The sequence below is a fragment of the Pseudonaja textilis genome, chromosome 5 (assembly GCF_049901715.1).
Source record: "Pseudonaja textilis isolate UNSWEBS1 chromosome 5, rPseTex1.2, whole genome shotgun sequence".
In the NCBI taxonomy this organism is placed as follows: domain Eukaryota; kingdom Metazoa; phylum Chordata; class Lepidosauria; order Squamata; family Elapidae; genus Pseudonaja; species Pseudonaja textilis.
Window position 1 is genome coordinate 12,570,150 of NC_141994.1, and position 19,474 is coordinate 12,589,623.

The 19,474-nt window shown below is 34.4% G+C and overlaps 1 long non-coding RNA gene across 1 annotated transcript; it reads left to right on the top strand.

Moving 5' to 3' along the window:
- The first annotated feature begins 265 nt into the window (after nt 1–265).
- LOC113445072 (uncharacterized) lies at nt 266–19,175 on the top strand. Its single transcript, XR_003375323.2, has 4 exons — nt 266–361; nt 1,519–1,564; nt 17,408–17,510; nt 18,937–19,175. It is a non-coding gene; the product is annotated as an uncharacterized LOC113445072 (long non-coding RNA).
- Nucleotides 19,176–19,474: the final 299 nt, after the last annotated feature.

The window sequence follows — 19,474 nt, forward strand, 5'->3', positions numbered from 1 at the left end:
GAATACATCTCTGTCTGGAATGGAAGTTAGGCTTTTTGGGTGTAACCTTCTGTGAACATATTGCCTCTGAAAGTACATCCAGCCCTAACCCAATTTGCATTTCAAAAGACCCCTTAACATTGTTTAATTTTAACAAGTCTTTATATGAAGTACTATTGTAGATGGCCATCTGAATATATTATTGCTATTTTTTATTACTAATATTATATTTCATGATCTTTTAATCTTTTTTTAGATGTAATATGCAAGGGTTGTTTTTTTGTTTGTTTGTTTGGGATGGCATAAAAGTATTGGAAACAAGGAAGCAACTGGATGAAAAAGGCTATGTTCACAAACCATGCTTCATCGGGTCATGTGAAAAGTAAGTTTCATTCACATAAGTTAAAGTTTTGGTTAAGGTTAGATTGGGTTTGCATTTTGATAGCCAAATCTGGCCCTGGGTTCTGCCATGATATACATTTTCCAATGAAGAATTCCAGTCAGAAGATCATTTAAATGTAATTTAATAGATACTGTGATAAAGTGAGAGTTTGCTTATGAAAAGGGGATCCTGGAATAAAGGCTTATATTTATTTTTACAGTTAGGACCACAAAGAACTTCAAAATAAGACATCACCCAGAGATGTATATGTAGACACACTGGCATCTTGTGGGCACAAATTGGGTCCCACCGAGGACCAAAATGAGGAGAATCCTTAAGGTTTATAAGTGAAGAGACAGGGCTGCTACAAACTCTGGAGATATAAAAGAAACATATTTTGAAGGGATGGGTCTTTTTGATCATATACATACAGAAGCATTTTTAAGTAGAAGTTGAATATTATCAACCTAACAGCTTTTATCTGTAATGCCTCTCAAATCCATCAGCTGGACATCTTCCAGAAAAAGAGAATAAAAAGCCAGAAAACCTTTTCAGCACTGGACACCCTCAACTGATTACAAATAATAGTCCACTTGTACTGAAAGTGCTTGAGAATTCATTAGAAAACACCATGTTGTCTTTGAGATCTTGTGAGGTCTTGGATGAGAATGTCAAAACTGTGGTAGATATCTTGCAAAATATTGATGTTCTCACAAAAGGTCTTGTAAGAATTTAAGGTTCTTTCACACAAGACATTTTGTGGTTTTACCTTGGGTATCCTGGGTCTTATGATGTTCCAGTTATTTTTCAATTTAAAAATTAATTTAAATGTGGAAAATGTGCTATTTTGGGGAGAAGAGACTTCATGGTGTTATGTTACCAATTTTGAATGTCTACAACACATAAGAATAGAATAGAATAGAATAGAACAGAACAGAACAGAACAGAATAGAATAGAATACAATAGAATAGAATTCTTTATTGGCCAAGTATGATTGGACACCCAGGAATTTGTCTTGGTGCAAATGCTCTCAGTGTACATAAAAGAAAAAACATACAATACTATACAGCTGAGGCATCCTATTTGTTAGTATTATAAGAGTTGTTAGAAAATTAGCACTGAACTAGCAATATTATTTCTTTCTGTAATTTTTTAGGGGAATTCCGTGGAAGTTTGTTGCACCTGACAGAATAAAAGCTGATGTAAGTGCTCTGAATACAAATGTGTTTTTAAACATTGGGGGAGTACATTGGCAATAAAATGAGAAATAGTGGATGGATCTCCAGCAGAGAGTTTAAGTAATACAAAGAGAATCAGAGCCATTCTTGTCTTTTTTTTATTTAAAAATCCTTCAAGGTAAACTCCTGTTCAAGAAGCTAGAAAAAACTTTGTTCCTGATGACTGCTTTTATCACAAGAATATATCTGGAAATGTTACATCATCTGAAGCCAAGTTTACATAGCAGGCTAAATTGAAAAAAAAAACCAGATTAAAAAACCCCACAATATAATGGAAGTGAACATTAAAATGCAAAGATTAAAATAAATGCCAAGGAGCAAATTATAATGCCTAGAATTGATTGATTTTGGTGCAAAAAAGAGCATAGTTGGGGAAAATATAAATTTTCCTCAGTAAGGTAATCCAGAACTAGGCAGCTATCATCAATAAGGTTTTTTCAAAGTACTCAGTTGGGTCTTATGTCAGGAGAAGAGATGCTATAAAGAACCTCAGAAGAATGTCTGTGGAGATTTTCAGTCATCCAGGTCAAAGTTGTCTCAAAGGTTTGAAAAAAGCATAAAAGACTTCATCTGGACTCCAGAAGATGGTAGAGGACAGGAAGGCCTGGAGGAACGTTGTCCATGGGGTTGCTATGGATCGGACACGACTTCACAACTAAAAACAACAAAGAACTGCACAGCCCTCCCTCAACACAGAGGGGAGGAATATGACACTGTCTATCACATGTCTACAACACAGTATTTTCAGCAGTTCCAAGAAGATTCCACAACATTTGCACTCTGATTCAGGTGACCCTTAAGGCACTAATGAAGTGGTCTCAGAGAGACAGGTAATGACCAGATAGATTCTGTTAAGAAATACAATCCTTCCACCCCCTCTCCCAGCTTTCCAGAACCTATCTTCCTACCCTCCTACCATCCATTCACAACTGATGAAGCTTCTTGGATGAGAAGTGGAACATCTTCTTCTTCCTCAAAACCAAGCAAGCAAACAAACAATCTAGTTGCCTTTAAAAAAAAAAAAGCACCTTTGAGACAACTCAGAAAAACTTAAGAGGTATCAGTACACTATAATGGATAAGGCTGGGGTTAAGGCTAAGCTTAGAGAGAACCAGGTTTTGAGTTTATCCTCAACCATTGAAGCTCACTGTCATTCTCTGTCCAGCCTACCTCACATGGATACTGTTATGAATAAAAGGTATTATATAAACCTAACAAGGCAAATACAAATAAGTTGCCTAGTTTTAGACTGAGAATGTTTTTTAAAAAAAAACAATTCCAACACATCAAATAAGTTTTTGGAAAATAATGTAAATTAATGAAATTTTATTTATTTGTATTTTATTTATATCCCACGTTTATTTTTTTTAATGAACAACTCCAGGTGAAAAACATATCCAATACTCTTCCTTCCTCCTATTTTTCTCACAAAAAAGTGACTTGATACACTGTGACATGCGTACGCCTTACCTGGAAGATTATGAAGATTTTATGTATATGTGATTGTCTGAGGCAGGGATGGTGTCTGGGCGCTTCTCCTGGGGTGGGCCAATCCTGTGCTGCAGCTCCAGGAGATTCGCCTCCCCACGTGGGGTTGGGCTGCCCTCTAGGGCGTCATTTTTAAAAGAATTGGCTTTGCCTTCGAAGGCAAAGAGAAGGCAGCAACAGGAGCGCCTGAAGTCGAGTGTCTCCACTGGGCTCCGGTTGCAGGGAGGAGCCCTGGATGGCTGTGCGTGGCTGTGCCAAACGCCGTGGCATTGCTCTAAATGCCGCAGCAGCACGGGGAGAAGGGAAAGCAATGGTGGCGGAAGGTCTCCCAATACGAAGTGCCCCACCAACGCTGATGTCAACATCCAAGTCATTGCCACCCGCCTGCCCGAGGATGCAAGGGGGGGGATTAAATCATCCCCCAAAGGATTGCCTAGCCATTTTTTTGGGCATTAAAAAAAAATGAACCCCGACCTTATTTTGTGAGAAACATTCTATCTATCTATCTATCTATCTATCTATCTATCTATCTATCTATCTATCTATCTATCATTTGTTTGTCTGTTTGTCTGTTTGTCTGTTTGTCTGTTTGTCTGTCTGTCTGTCTGTCTGTCTTAGATACTACTTAATAATCAGTTTGATGTTTGTAGCCAAAATATACATTTGTATATATTGTTGCAATGTTTTTGAAAACTAGTTATTTTGAAGACTTGTGTAGATGGGTCTGTGTCTTATACATTTATAATGCATATCTCTCACATGTGTATTTCTATATAAATGCTAATGCTTTAAAAGCCAGGCCTTTGGATTGCACGATCACTTGCATATTCACCAATGAAAATTGTACCAAACTAGGAGACAATGACAGTTCAGAATTCCAGAATATAAGCTCTAATAACTTTAGAATGAAATGATAACTGAAAGCAATTATTTCTTCCCCCACATTTAATGCCAGATCTCAGAAGCATGTCTTCATCCTCATTCTTCCCAAATATCCCCAAAAATAACCTGATTCTAGATCACAGAAAATGGGAGTTAAGAAAAGCCATCGAAAGAGAAATCTTTCTTGCAGCTGACTTCTAACAAAATAAATAGTGCAGCCAACCATAGGTTTAGAGAATGCTACTCATTACTAACAAATAAGATGTTGAAAACCAGCTGAATAGAAATATTGATTTCAGTATAAAGGACATCTAAAGGAGACTGGAATCCTCTTCTGATTTACTTCATTGCCCCTGAAATGAAATATATGTGAAATGGCAGCCTATAATCTGTGAGCTAACATAGAAGAGTTGGAGTCCTTTCTTAGTAAAATAGGAATTGGTTCATGCAGAAAAGAATGATGATGGTGATAATGATGAAGCTGAAAGTAATTCATTAATTTATCTTGTTTGCTTGTTAATTTATTTTGTTTGCTTGTTTGCTTGTCTTCTATATTTCACTTTGATATTAGAAAATACTATTATGGACATAATCTGAGAAAAAAATAAAGGAAATTATGATATTGATTAGGAGACCACTCAAGTATTAGAGCAAAGCAGAGAATTTCATATATATGGATTTTACACCAGAAGAATATTAGCACAGCCTTTATTTTAATCTAGGCTTTGGAAGTTTAATCAGGAAGTTGGTGCAGCATCATTTTCTACGAATGCCCTGAGACAACTAAAACTCTTCCATGATGACATCTGTAGCAAGAAAGCTTCTACTAATGCTCTCCAAACAGGAAAACACCTGATTCCTAAAACGAAATGACTGAACATTCCAAATTTCCCTATGTTTAACTGTCTCATTGATTAATTATCAATTATTAACTAGGATTAATAATTAATTAGGATTAATTATGTACAATGATTAATTAAATGTTAATATTAATGATTGATTGATGAATGGCTCTGTGACAGAGCTAAATTGAAATGCACTCTTTCTAGGTGTTACAACATTTGTTTTTTTGATCTTGTTTTTATGTTTTTAATTTAAATTGGTAGTTTTAATGGTTTTATTTTCCTGTTTTCTGACTGTTTTATTACACACACATCATCCAGAGGCACTAGGTAAGACAAACCATATAATGTCATATTGATGTGATCGTGGCTTGTAGCAGATTGTTGGGTTAATCGTATGATCTCAAAATAACTCAAAACTTAAGCAGCCCCTGGACAGAGTTTTTCAGACTCTGAAATAAAGCATTGTTGCCATGCAGTTAATATCTATGACTTTCAGCTGGATAGAAAGCTTGCTACATTTTCTGTAGCACTAACCTATGCAGTCAGTCCAATAATGATCAGGTTACTATAACTAAAATGTGTGAATTTCTTTTATTGACTTTGGTCTGAATACATATTTGGAAAATAAGGAAGCAATATCCATTAGATCCAATTCTTTCTTCTGCATTTTCGTCATTTATTTATCGCAGCTTGAAAAATTACGAGTGTCTCCAGTGAAGAAACATGACTAATAGATAACGAAATCTGACATTTATTAGTGAACCAGAGGCAGAAATCAATGAGTCAATAATTCTTAAGAACTTATAGATATGATGCCAAAAACCTATAAGGAGTATTAGTATTGTTTGATGTGTGATATCAAAATGTCAGTGGTGCAAAACACAGAATTGTATGCAAGTATGATGGGGAAAAGCAGGGGCTTAAAATACAGATTTTTAAAAAAGTTTAATTTTTGTATGCTTTCTTTATGCATAATAATCATGTTCGACAACTAGGCCATATACACAAAAGATTTTGTTTTGAAATACTAAATATTAATTATAAGATGGCAAAAGTCAAATATCTGGATTTCTTTTAGTTTTTTCCAACTAAACTATAAAAAGAAATGATGTTTAATGGCAGAGCAGTCCTATTTCTCAAGCTCAGTGTTAAAAAGTTTATTAGAAAAACCTTTTCATGCCATTAAAATGTTTTTCCACTTTGTAAAACAAGAAATGATTTAATCTCTGAGCTTTGCTGGATCCTTTGATAATTCATTAGAAAATACCCGACTATTATCAATGAAGATGTCTTAGTTGTTATATTAAGAAAAGGGAATATCATAAGGTGAATGGAGGAGAAAGGGAATGCAATTCATATTACAGAGGTTACAATGAAAAGAATAGTTTTCTGTGCCTTAAGGCTATGTTTATATTCTTGATTATTACAGAGCAGTTGGCTTAATTTTTAAGTAGATATGCTGTATGCCTAAGATGATTCTCAATCATCCAGATCATAGTTGTACCAAAGTTGGTTTTTTCAAAAGGCAAATAAACTTCCTCGTCTTTTTCCTTGAAAACATTTCACTTCTCTTCCAGGTAGCTTTTCATTTCTGAAAAAGTGAATTTAAGAAGTTTCTTGGATGAGAAACAAAACTTTTTCAAAAAAAAAAAAAAACCAAGAAAGTCCAGTTGCCTTTTGGAAATACCACTCTTGGGATGAACATGCTGTAGGGCCAACATTTATAACTAATGGTTTACATAATCTTTGACTTTAGGCCACAGTTCTAAATATGTTAACCTGGGGATATTTTTGATTGAATTCTGATTTATTTCTGAGTAGACTTACACAGTGTTATATATTATTGGGTAGATGTATACAATACACACTTGGTATTTAAATGCTGTGTTATGTGTTGACACTGAATGAGATGATAGGATCAAGTCAAAGCAATGGACAGGCCCATTTTACAAATTAGATCTGATTTATTATGCAATGAATTAAATATGTAGCTGAGATATATTAATATGTGAAAAAAGGTTAGGCCTCCCTCAAGTTCAGCTCAATTCTTCAGTGATTTCATGGATGCATCTGTGCTACTTTCCTGCTAACCATTAAAGAAGCATATCCTATGATGTTGTTATTAGGAGAAAACATATTTAGAATAAAGAATGTATTACGTGCTGGACAAAATGCTGGTCAATGTCATCACAAATCTCAAATCCAAAGAAAAGAAGGTAGAGTGTACTATGAGTTGAGCTATGCCCCTGGTGATTTTCTTAGCAATAACACAGAAATGGTTTGTATTCCCATCTGATTTTTGTTTAACTTCTCAGTCAAGCCTTCAGATTCCATCTATTGGCTGATGGTAGCCTATCTAAAATACTGATCAAATCTGATCTTGCTTATTTCTATGAAATCTGTCAACCATGTTTATTACAGTCATGGACTAGTACCATAAAGAAAAACATTAAAAATCATACCAATAATAATAGTGAAAATAATAAAAGGCAGACAGAATAATATATGTTGGTTGATGATGGATTATCAGTAGGCAGTTAAAGTTTCCCTAATTTTACATACAATATATCATTTTTTTTTTAAAAAAAACTTGTTTATACTGATCCGATAGTAGTTAATAAAATAAAAAAAGATAAGTATTTCGCAGATATTTTATTAAGTAAGCTGTTATATATTGAGTCTGTGATTTCTGTCAAGATTGGTTGGATACTGCCAACTACTTGGGCTAATATGATTACAGTTGAAGTTTTAATAATTGCTCCTTCTCAGAGTTGTTTATAGAGATTCAGTGTTTTTAATTCAGGCAATATAATACCTTCCTTTTTGTTATTCCTAGTGTATCTCTTTTGTTTCTTATAGTATCCTGTCAAGTTCGTTAGAGTAGCTTGATAATGGTACTTTATTTATTTATCTTTGTTGCATTTATATTCCAACATTTCTCTGACAACTCAAGATAGCATCTACATGAAAACTCTGGAAGTAGCCTGAGAAAGATGATAACTGACCCTAAATCCTTTCTGAAGTGTAAGTTTAAACAACACTTTGAACCTTGTTCTCCCTGATCCAAATTCAACACATTGACCAATTTATTATACTTCAAGTTTATTCTTCACTATGTTCTAAAAAAATCTCCACGAAAAGTTCTACAATGTGTTCAGTTGCTATAGTTTTTCTCTCCTTTGAAAACCTGTAGCAGCAACTTCTAACCTGAATATGTTGTGCAGTGTCAATTTCATTACTAGAGTCTTGTTGGTGCACCAAAGCAGGCAAAGGTTATGTTGTTGATGGAAATGTATCTGTGTTCAGTTTAATGCTCTTTATTGTGGAACATGATTACACAAGTTGCTTACAAAGAACAAATCTATAACTTGCTATCTACAACTTCTAAAGACTAACTCAATTTTGTTATCTTGTTATCCTTCTAAAATTACAGGGTTAAAATAACCTGCATGAACATTTCTTGCATTTAATGCATTTCTTTTAACATAGATGAAAGTAATTGCAAGATTTTTCAATCATTTTTTGTTTAACATATACATGCAACAATTTGCCCTACACTACACATTTGTATGCACTAATGTGGTTTAATATCCATTTTCCTATTACATATATCCATTTTATATCAAATTTAATTTTGGGTACACATGAAACAATGACAACCCAAAATGGGACAATGACATTCCATTTGCATATTAGTTCAAAAATATGAACTGAATTGGTGATCACTAAAATATAACCAAATTAATCTGCTTTCCCTCTTACAATGCTTATGATTTTTAAGCTAGTATTTAATTATCTTTTTAGGATACTAAGGAAGAGTCAAGCCCACTTCCTATTAGTAAATCATACAGTGCAGAATACAGAATAATAATATACTGTAAAAATGAGAAAAAGAAAAAAATGGGGAAAATTGACACCATAGTAGATATTGGAAAAAAAGAATACATATATATATATATATATATATATATATATATATATATATATATATATATATATATATATATATATTTCTTATGTTTTCATGGGTATTACATGTATGGCATTCAGCTTTGTTCGAATGTATTTTCACGTCATTGCAGTTGTGCTTTAAAGTTGTAGCAACGTTTCGGCAGAATTTCATCTCAGAATCAGATGAGATTCTGCCGAAACATTGCTACAACTTTAAAAGCACAACTACAATGACATGGGAAAAATACCTGAGCAATATATATATATATATAATATATATATATATATATATATATATATATATATATATATATACACACACACACACACACACACACACACACACACACAACTTTTGTTCTTATTTACGCCAGTTACAAATCTATTATTTCTCCCCCTCTTAAAATTAAAACTCTTTTCCATTATACCTATATTCGATAATTTTTAATCAGCAAATCCATAACTCACAATTGATTTTTTCTGTTTTTAGCAAAAAGTTCATAGGAAATTTCTAGTCTTTAACAAAACTTTAATTGTTTTATCCCAGATTAATTTTGCTGTTTCTGCAAATCCTCTCATTCTCACAACCCTTTCCTTTAATGTAGATATTCAGTATTTCTCCACCTCTATGCATATAATAGGCTCACTAGAAACCACTTAATCCTGACATAGATAGGTATGTGTATAGCAATGAGAATTTCACCAAATATCAAGTTAACAAATGTATCAAAAAGTTTCAAAATTTGGATGAGCTTTATCAGAACAAGGAAGGAATTTTAAAATTACATTTCCTATATCAAAATTCTTCACTTGGGTTCCTGCCTAGTGAACATCTAGTGGACAAAGAAAGTCCTTAATAGATTCCTATTTCCAAAGTCACCTGGGTCACTAATCAAGCCAGTATAAATGATTTTTTTTTTTCAAAATAGGCAATCCACAATATAAAGTGAATAGCTCTCACACAGCTTCTAGAAAAGGTTACAATTACAAAAGTCAAGACATTAAAATATTGCTTAAATAGTGATCATAAATAAAGGGTCATTGATAAAACACAATAGTGTTGCCCAACTAGATGGTACAAAAGCTTGACTTAAGCTGGGAAGCATAGCTGTTTTCAGAGAACTGTGAGTTGCTGGCAGGGGTGGGATTCAAATTATTTAACAACTGGTTCTGTGGGCATGGCTTAGTTGGTGGCCGTGGCTTGGTGGTCATGTTATTGGCTGGGCGTGGCCAACTCAATAACACTCACATCGAGGCACGCATCTCCTCGCCTGGCCTCTCATGACTGTGGGGATGCTGCAACATTCGTAAGTGTAAAAAATGGTCATAAGTCACTTTTTTCAGTGCCATTGTAATTTTGAATGGTCACTCCACACAAGCAAAGTACCAGCAAAGGAGGGGAAAAAAAGCTCCAGAAAAGTTCCTGAGACAGGAAGTTTAGTCCTGCCAAGAATGTGGTAAGGGTAATGGAGAGGCAGTTTCTGTAAGCAACACCAGAATGTTTCCTTCCTGCCTTCCTTACAGGATTAGGTCAGTAATTTCTTCTAACAATCAGTTCTCTGAACTGCTTAGAATATTAACTACCGGTTTTAGCGAATAGGTGCGAACAGGTAAAATCTCACCCCTGGTTGCTGGTTCTGTTACCATTAGCCAAGAAATGATTGCATGTAGATATTCTGTGGTGGGGTTGTCATGCTAATAACTATATTCATCAAAAAGGACAAGTTCAGGACAAGAAATGTAGCTGGTTGTATTTTACTTCAACTGGATATGATTACTCCCTCTGTATTTTTCCCCTTTCAGTCATATTAGTGTTAACTATTGGAGGGTTCCCTCTCAACATTTTTTGAGCACAGATAAGAGGTGGAATTTTTTAAACACATATTTCATAAGTTTTTGAGTGCTGAATTAATATTTTAAAATCAAGTCTAATGCTTTTTGAAAAGATTACTACACCTGTGTTTGGTGAGAGCCCTTACAAAATGTGAAAAATGTTTTATAAATCAATGGTCAAGAGTTATATAGGTAAAGATCTTTGTATAATTCAGGTGTTCAGTCTCCCCTACACCCTATGCCGAAACAACCATGGAAGATAATTCCCAGTGATTAAAGGCAAAGATGAATACTTGTAGCAACCTAAGATTAGTTACACTGATGTATTGTTGATTACATCAGCAACCTTTATTACCCATTAAAGCACACCCCAAAAATTCATGTTGAAGTAGACCACTAACTCTAAACAGCTAAAGTTGCCTCAGATGTGATCTGAGGAGGAGCCCAAGTGAAGAATATGGGGACATACCACTAAAAAATGGTTGCCAACTATATTCAGGCCTCATAAACTGCCAATGTGCTGCTATTGCACATTAAGTATAATAAAAATGTGCATTTTGCCCAGAAACCAGGTGCCAACATGAAATATTTACTTTAAAATAATCAAAATAACTCATTTATAATAAACAACAGAAAAAATAATTTATCACTAATGATAAAGATAATGAAAATGAAAACCTAATGATAATGAAAAGATAATGATCATGCCTACAGTACGCTCTGGTCATTTGCAGCAGAAGAAAGAAAATGCTTAAATGACACACTTTGTTGAGAACTGCCGATTGAATAGGCAAAGTGCAGGTTCATCATCTTTATCATGCTCCAAGATGATAAAATAATTGCTGTGGAAATCTGCAGAGTCGAGCATGATGTGTTGCTTGCCAAATTCTTTAAAAGTGTGGATTGTGTTTCATGATTGATGGAGAAATTTTCAGTGACTTTGGCACCCCTACAATTTTGACATGTAGTAAAACAAGGGCAAAAGCTATATGTGAGAACATTTTACCACCATATTCAATCCAAATGCATTTGGATTACTTCAAATAGCCTCCCCGCCTCTGGCAACTGATGCTTCTAACTAATATGCAGCTCAGGGTTTTGCCATACTTTGGAGATATTTTGAGAAGGCAATTCAACATATGTTTTTTTGGATTTTCACATTGGCAATCAGGGGTTCTCTGATGCGATTGCAAAGCAGTTATGCCTGAAACTTCCAATCTGGAATTAGATAATTTTCCAGAAAATATAGGGCCGATGCAAGTTTAGATTATATATACAGTATATTAAAAAGCATAAGTGCTCAACAAAATGTTTAAATTGTCCCCTTCTGGTTTTATTGCTAGTAATAATCCATGTTTGCTGAATTCTATAAGATGCATTGCAAAACAAAACAAAACACTTAAGAAAATATTGTTCGTAACATGTATGCCCATTTCAGCATTTTTGCTAGTAGAACAGAACAGATGGAGTTCTAAGATTTTATTGAAATAGAAACACTACAAACAATAGATACTGTACATGTGGTTTATTTTATTTATTTTTATTTCATTTATTTTACAAGTAGCTTTACTTTATAAAGTAAATTAAGGCAGCAAACCTACACAATACTTCTTTATCCACTTATTTTCACCACAATAGTTCTGTGAGCTGGGTTGGTCTGAAAGCCTAAAATCACCCACCTAGGATCGAACTAGAATTCATGGTTTCCTGGTTTCTTCACCAAAGTGGCTTTCATTACAAATTGGCCAATTATAGCCCAATTTTTAAATATGATGCTTCTTAACAAATCATTTGTTAAGTCATGTTAAAGATAAATGCCCCAGGGTGTCACATAAATGTTTTCAGCAATAAGGGAAATGCAAACTATTTATAATATTTTTACTGAGTTTATAATGGTTTCATCCAAAGGACAGTAAAAGTTTTAACTGTTGGCATTACTTTTTCATGGAACCTAGTGTCTATCATTGGCTAAACTGTTCCCTTGGTCAGGTACTTACTTTTAAAAATCATTTTTTTTCTCCCCCACAGATGCTTCTCACATTATTCTTTTCAGTATAAATGGATAAGAAAAAAACAATTACTTGTTCTTAAACATCTTCATCTTTCTATTTTCTAGTCAGCCTCCACAGCCATTTCTCCTGTCAAAATGGTAATCAATCACATCATAAGTTAATCAATGAATAAATCAATGAATAAATTTGCTTTGCATGAGCACCCTTAATCTTATTTTATATAAACTTTTATTAGTAAATTCCTGGGGCCATTTGCTAGAATATAGCAGTCATTTATTGTAGTGAATGGAATAGAGTCACAATCTATATTTTAAGATTGGAGTGCTCTTTCTATTTCTGTGAGGTAAATATGTTTGAATTTGAAAGAAGCAGGCATCAGAACTTTGTGTATTGTGATAATTTCATTCAGAAGCCTACCTTTGCCCTTTATGTGGGGAAAAAAACAACAACAATATCCACATCCATAACAAACTGTTACTAACATGGAATAAAGAAAGAAAAGCTTACAAAATGTCCTCAGATTAAATTAATTTGAAGCAGACCTATCAAACAAATTGCTTTAACTCAGTCAGTGTTTTCCAGGTGAGCAAGTTCTCAGATAACTCAAGTAGGCAATTCTGTCTCTTCTAGGGGTCTAAACTGTCATTAGTTCAACAGTTATGGCCAATGCAAAGAGGTTATTGAAATGGGTACAAGAGCACACAACAGATACAAACTCAATGTAAACCACTACAAACTTGATTTCAGAAAGTATGACTTCAGCAACAGAGTGGTCAATGCCTGGAATGCACTACCTGATTCTGTTGTTACATCTTCTAACAACCCCATTCACTTAACCTCAAACTATCCACTATTGAACTCCCCCCATTCCTAAGAGGTCTGTAAGGGGCGTGCATAAGTGCACAATCATGCCTGTGCTATTGTCCCCATTTTTTTGTACCTATTTCCTGTATTCTTACTCATGTTTGTACTTATATCTATTATCTTGTAAGTGATTGACAAATCAAATAAATAAATAAATATTTGAAAATAGCTGAGAGGTACTGAAGGGCATTGTGATGAATGTATAAACAGGTCTTCTTTTGAGTCAGACCAGTGATCCATCTAGGTCAGGGGAGTCATACTCACATTGTCATGGCAATATCATGTGACGAATCGGGACTTTCCCCCCCTTGACTAAACCAGGAATGAGCATGGCCAGCCTGTGATGCATCAGGCCTACAGGCTGGGAGTTTGATAGCCCTGATCTAGGTTAATACTGTTAACATTGGATAGCTCAAAGTCTTCAGATTTTCAGGAACACATTTTTTCCAGCTACATCTGAAGATGCTAAGGATTGATGATAAAACTGTAGAGACATCTTAGATAAAGATTCTTAGGCTCCATCCCTTGAACTATATCTGACTGTTTTTCAAATGGAAACCATTAATTATACTGATTTTTTTTCCTACAAAGAGAAGCTTTTCCATTTATCAATGAAAAGTTAGATTCAAACCCTTGTCTCAAAATAAATTGTGACTCAAAAATAAATCTTTAATTCCCCCACTATATATCTATATATCTGTATATCTATATATCTGTATATCTGTATATCTATCTATCTATCTATCTCTATCTATCTATCTATCTATCTATCTATCTATCTATCTATCTATCTATCTATCTATCATCTATCTATCTTGGGTAATACATAGGTAATAAGTAACATCAGGTACTAATTTAAATCCCAACTTTTTTTCTTTTTTAAAAAAGCAATATCCTCTATTTCCCAAAATCTCCCTTTTGAGATTCCAGTAAAAGTTTATTTTGCATCTTGTCAAATTCTAATTCTATTAGTGACATAACAAAAGCTTAAAATACTTGAGGAAATTTACAAGCAAACTTGGCTGGGAAGGGGGGAAACAGACCACTTTGATCACAGATATTGATGTCTGGGACTATAAACAAGGTACCCAGGAGACACCTGCACTTAACCTTTGTCCTAATGCATTGAAGAAGAAAGCAAAATGGTTGGAGCTTTCCTAGGATGGTAGGATGGACTAGGGTTCATAGCAATTACCATGAGTTGAATGTGGAAAAGCAAGGACGTTGTATTGTGCTCCCTGTTGCTCCCAATGGTTATGAAAGTTGGACCTTTAAAAAGCAATAAAGGAAGAAAATGGGCTTCTAATTACACATAATATCTTGGACTATCTTCTCAGACAAAGAGCAGATACTGAAAATAAATGATTTTCCTGCTTCTCCAAGCCAGGGAGAACATGATTATACTTCTTTTTTCAAATTTGATTTTTGTCTGAAAAGGGAAGCTTAGTGGTTAAATGTGACTTCGGCATTCACTTACAAAGGGTCTACTTGCAATTGCAAGTTATGGTTTGGACTACCTCCTTTGCAATAGTTATGAGAAAATCATTGGTAATATCTATTTTTTGAGTCTTAGTAGTCAAATCTTCTGAAAAATGTATTTTTTCACACACCTACTCTGTAATTATCATTTATATACCTTCATGCATCTATAAGCAACAGCAGAGCAACAACAACAACAAATTCACAAAGTTTGGGTTTGAATGCAGAAAAAATTACTGGGAACACCAAATTGACAAAGTTCTTGAAAATGAGCTTACCAACAACTTTCAAATTGTTAACTGGTATGGTAGCTGATGCAGTTCAATAGCACCTAGTTGAAAATAACCTCTTTCCACCTGAGCAGAAAGGAAACTGCCCCAATAGCAAAGGAACAAAACATCAACTCCTAATTGACAAAATGATTTTGGAAAACTGCAAGAGAAGGCAGACCAACTTAAATGTAGCATGGCTTGACTACAAATAGGCATCTGATTCCCTGCCACATGACTGGATAATCAAGTGCCTAGAAATAACAGGAGTCAGTAGAAACATAAAAAAAATTGTACAAAGATCCATGGCACAATGGAAGACACAATTTCAGGTTAATGATGAGAGACTGGGAGAGGTTAATATTAAGAGAGGAATATTTCAAGGAGATTCACTATCACTACTACTATTTGACATTGCACTGTTTTCTCTGTCAACAATATTGGATAACTCAGGCCATTGCTATTGAACATCAAAAACATCTATCAGACTCCTTTACATGGATGATCTGAATTATGGAAAATGTATGGAAATATGCCATAGTAAATAAAATTGCTGCTCAGCACTATATATAGCCAAGATCCGTATATAAGCCAAGATATTGCAATGGAATTTGGATTGGACAAATGTGCCACATTCACTACAAACAAGGAAAAATAGTGAGAACTGAAGAAATCAAGATGCACCATGAAAAAAAACCATTCAGATTCTGGATGAGGATGATTAGTACAAATTTCTGGACATCCTACAAGTTGACAACATCAAGCACATTGAAATCAAGAAAAAAATTAGAGGGGAATACATCAAAAGTGTGAAGAAGATCTTAAAGTCCAAACTCAATGGAGGAAATATCATCAAGGCAATCAACAGCTGGGCAACTCTAGTCATTTGATGCACAACTGGAATAGTGGATTGGATTCAAGCACAAATAAAAGCAATGGATAGGAAATCCCAGGAAAAAAATGACAATGAACCCTACATCCACATAGTGACATTGACACATTCTACCTACCAAGGCAAATAGGTGGGTATGGAATGTTGCAAGTACATCAGATGGTTGAAGGAGAAAAAATGACTTTGGAAGAATATCTGAAGGACAATGATAAAGATGCACTGAGGTTAGCATATCAGGAAGGCTTGTTGACTACTGGAAAGACCAACTGGCCTACAAGAAAGACCAAATGAAGAACAGAATGGAACATGGAAAGACAAAGCACTACATGTCCAGTACATTAAAAATAGCAGGGAAAGAGATTTATTTTATCTATAATAATGGCAATGGCTAAGAGCAGAGACCAACAAAGACCAAGGAACTAATTCTGGCTGCACAAGACCAAGCCTTAAGGACAAATGCATACAAATCCAGAATTGAGAAGACAGAAACAGACAGTAGTGCCTCCTATGCAAAGAAACTGAAGAAATAGTGGACCACATGGTAAGCTGCTGCAAGAAGATTACACAGACTGACTACAAGCAGCAGCATGATAAAGTAGCAACAATGGTGCATTGGAAGATCTGCAAGAAATATCATTTGCCTGAAAGGAAGAACTGGTGAGGCCATAAAATACAGTAAGAAACAAGGGACAAGTTGCCAAAATCATATATTGGAAGCTTTGCCAGAAGTTTGGGTTCGAATGTAGCCAAAATTTTTGGGAACACCAAATTGACAAAGTTCTCAAAAATGATCTTATAAGACTTTTGAATCCCAACAGATAGAAATCTGGCCCACAACATGCCTGACATCACTATTGTAGAAAAGAAAAAAAGTGTTGTTATTTCAATACCATCTGGTGCAGAAATTGAAGAGAAACAGCTAGAAAACAAACAAACAAAATACTATGATTTTCAAATTGAAGTTGAGTGACTATGGAGGAAGAAATCAATGGTTGTACCAATAGTAATAAGTGCCCTTGGAACAATGCCCAAAGGACTGCCTAGGTACATGGAAATTTTGAACTTATTAGAATTTTGAATATTCTGACTTTGCAAAGAACCACCTTACTTGAACTGCCTACATAATCAAACATTACCTTAATAGCCCTTAGATCCTTGGTTAGGACATGAAATGTTAAGATTTTACTAATTGAGATTTGGACTCTGAATCAAACTGAAGATTAAATCTTTAATAATACTCTTGATAGCTTACCTTGTGTAATTTTAATATTCTTCTCCGAAATTTATTGCAGTCTCCGATGAAACATCAATTTTTATAAGAAAAGCCCTCATTTCTGTGACAAAGCCAGCAAAATGTCAACTCTTTTCGATTGATGAAGACTGGATAACTTACAGGTAAAAAGTGGAAGGAGAATTTATTATTTCTTCCCACTTGCAAGTAGTCCTCATTAGCAACAATCATGTTTAGCAACCATTTGCAGTGATGAAAGCAATTACAGATTGACAGAATTGGAAGGGACCTCATACGTCATTAGTCCAATCTCCCACTCAAACAGGAGACCCTACACCATTTCTGACAAATGGCAGCTCAGTCTCTTCTTGAAAGCCCCCAGTGATGAAAGCAAGCTGTTCCATTGGTTTATTGTTCTGTCAGAAAATTTCTCTTTATATAGGAGGCTGAATCTCTCCTTGTTCAGTTTCCATCCATTATTACTTGTCTGACCTTTAGATGCTTTGGAAAATAGCTTGACCCCCTCCTCTCTGTGGCAGCCCCTCAGATATTGGAACACTGCTATCATGTCTCCCCTGGTCCTTCTCTTCACTAGACTAGCCATGCCCAGTTCCTACAACTGTTCTTCATATGTTTTAGCCTCCAGTCTCCCAATCATCTTAGTTGTTTATACTTATATACTTAGTATATACTCTATACTTACATTATGCATGCATAAAGTGATATCTGTAAGAGTCATTTAAACTCTAGTAAAAATCTTCATCACATTCCTTTCTTTCTCAACCATTTTTTAAATAATTAGTTTCATCTCTGTAGTGTTAAGAACACAGGGTTTTTTTTTGTCCCAGATCAGTACAAATAGCTGCTATCTGGCTGTATGCATGGAAGCAGTTGCCACTACTGAATATTATCTATTGAAATTATTCACTGATATAGAAAGTGACACTGAGAATTATTCCAATAGCCCACCAGGGAAATAGCTGTGTTTGATTCTAGCAGGATGGCTTCCTGCTTTATAACAAGAACTCTGAATCCCTATGCTCCTTGATTGTTGTATATGGGTGACACATCATTTTAAAATTGGTATTTTAAAATTTGACATTAATAGTGTTTATCTCCAGAAGCCTGTATAATCTTGTATGAAGGGTGAAATTGCAATTGACATTTTGAATCCCTTTACCGAAATCAGTTTGATCTTTTCACTGCATTTCCTTCAAAATCACATTGGCTTATATGAGCTTAAAACACAGATCCAATAGTAATTTATAGAAGCTTATAAACAGCTTCTTTTCAATAAACAAAATAGGTTGTGTGTTGTAATTCCTCTTAATACATTAATGCATCCTTGAATGTTATACATGTTATGGATGAAATTTTAATATATAATGCTTAAAATTCTGCTAACCTGTTTAGAAACTTTCACATTTATGAAAAGTTGATTAAAAAGCCATGGGAACATTCAGACTACAGTATTAGAAAGACAACCCATTAGTCAATTGTACCAAATCTACTAATGAATCTTGCATTTTTTTTAAATGGTGTTGTTATTACCCTTATAATTACTGGAGTCTTCTTCATCCAATGCTTAAGGTCAGCATAAAACAAGGAAAACAGTTTTCTTTCAGTCTTGGGACAACATTCAGTTTTCTCTAATAAGTTGAGAAACATCCTTTGAAGTTGAGAAGTGGCCAGACCAACAACTGGATGTAGGAAAAGCTGCTTTGATGCTTTAGCTGGTGGAGCAAGTTGATTTATCTTCATTGCATTAATAAACATAATTTCATTTAGTGAATCATATATATGATACAATGTATAACAAAAGTAAATTTACATTGCATAGTTCTCCAGTGCCTGATTTGAAAAATAAAATGTTACTTTCATTGCAGTATGTCTTCCCTTCCCTTCCCTATTATTTTATTACTTTTGTAACTTCAGCTCTGCAATATTCAAATATTTAAAAATATCATTCAAAAATTTACAAAATAAATGGAGTGTTTCATATAGAGAAAGACTGCTTTCAGACAACATATGGACCAAATTGCTGTTCAAGCTATTGTGTCACCCAGTTTCTTCCCAGTTGAATTTAAGTGCTTGTTATAAAGCTCTACATGTCATAGGGCCAGATTAT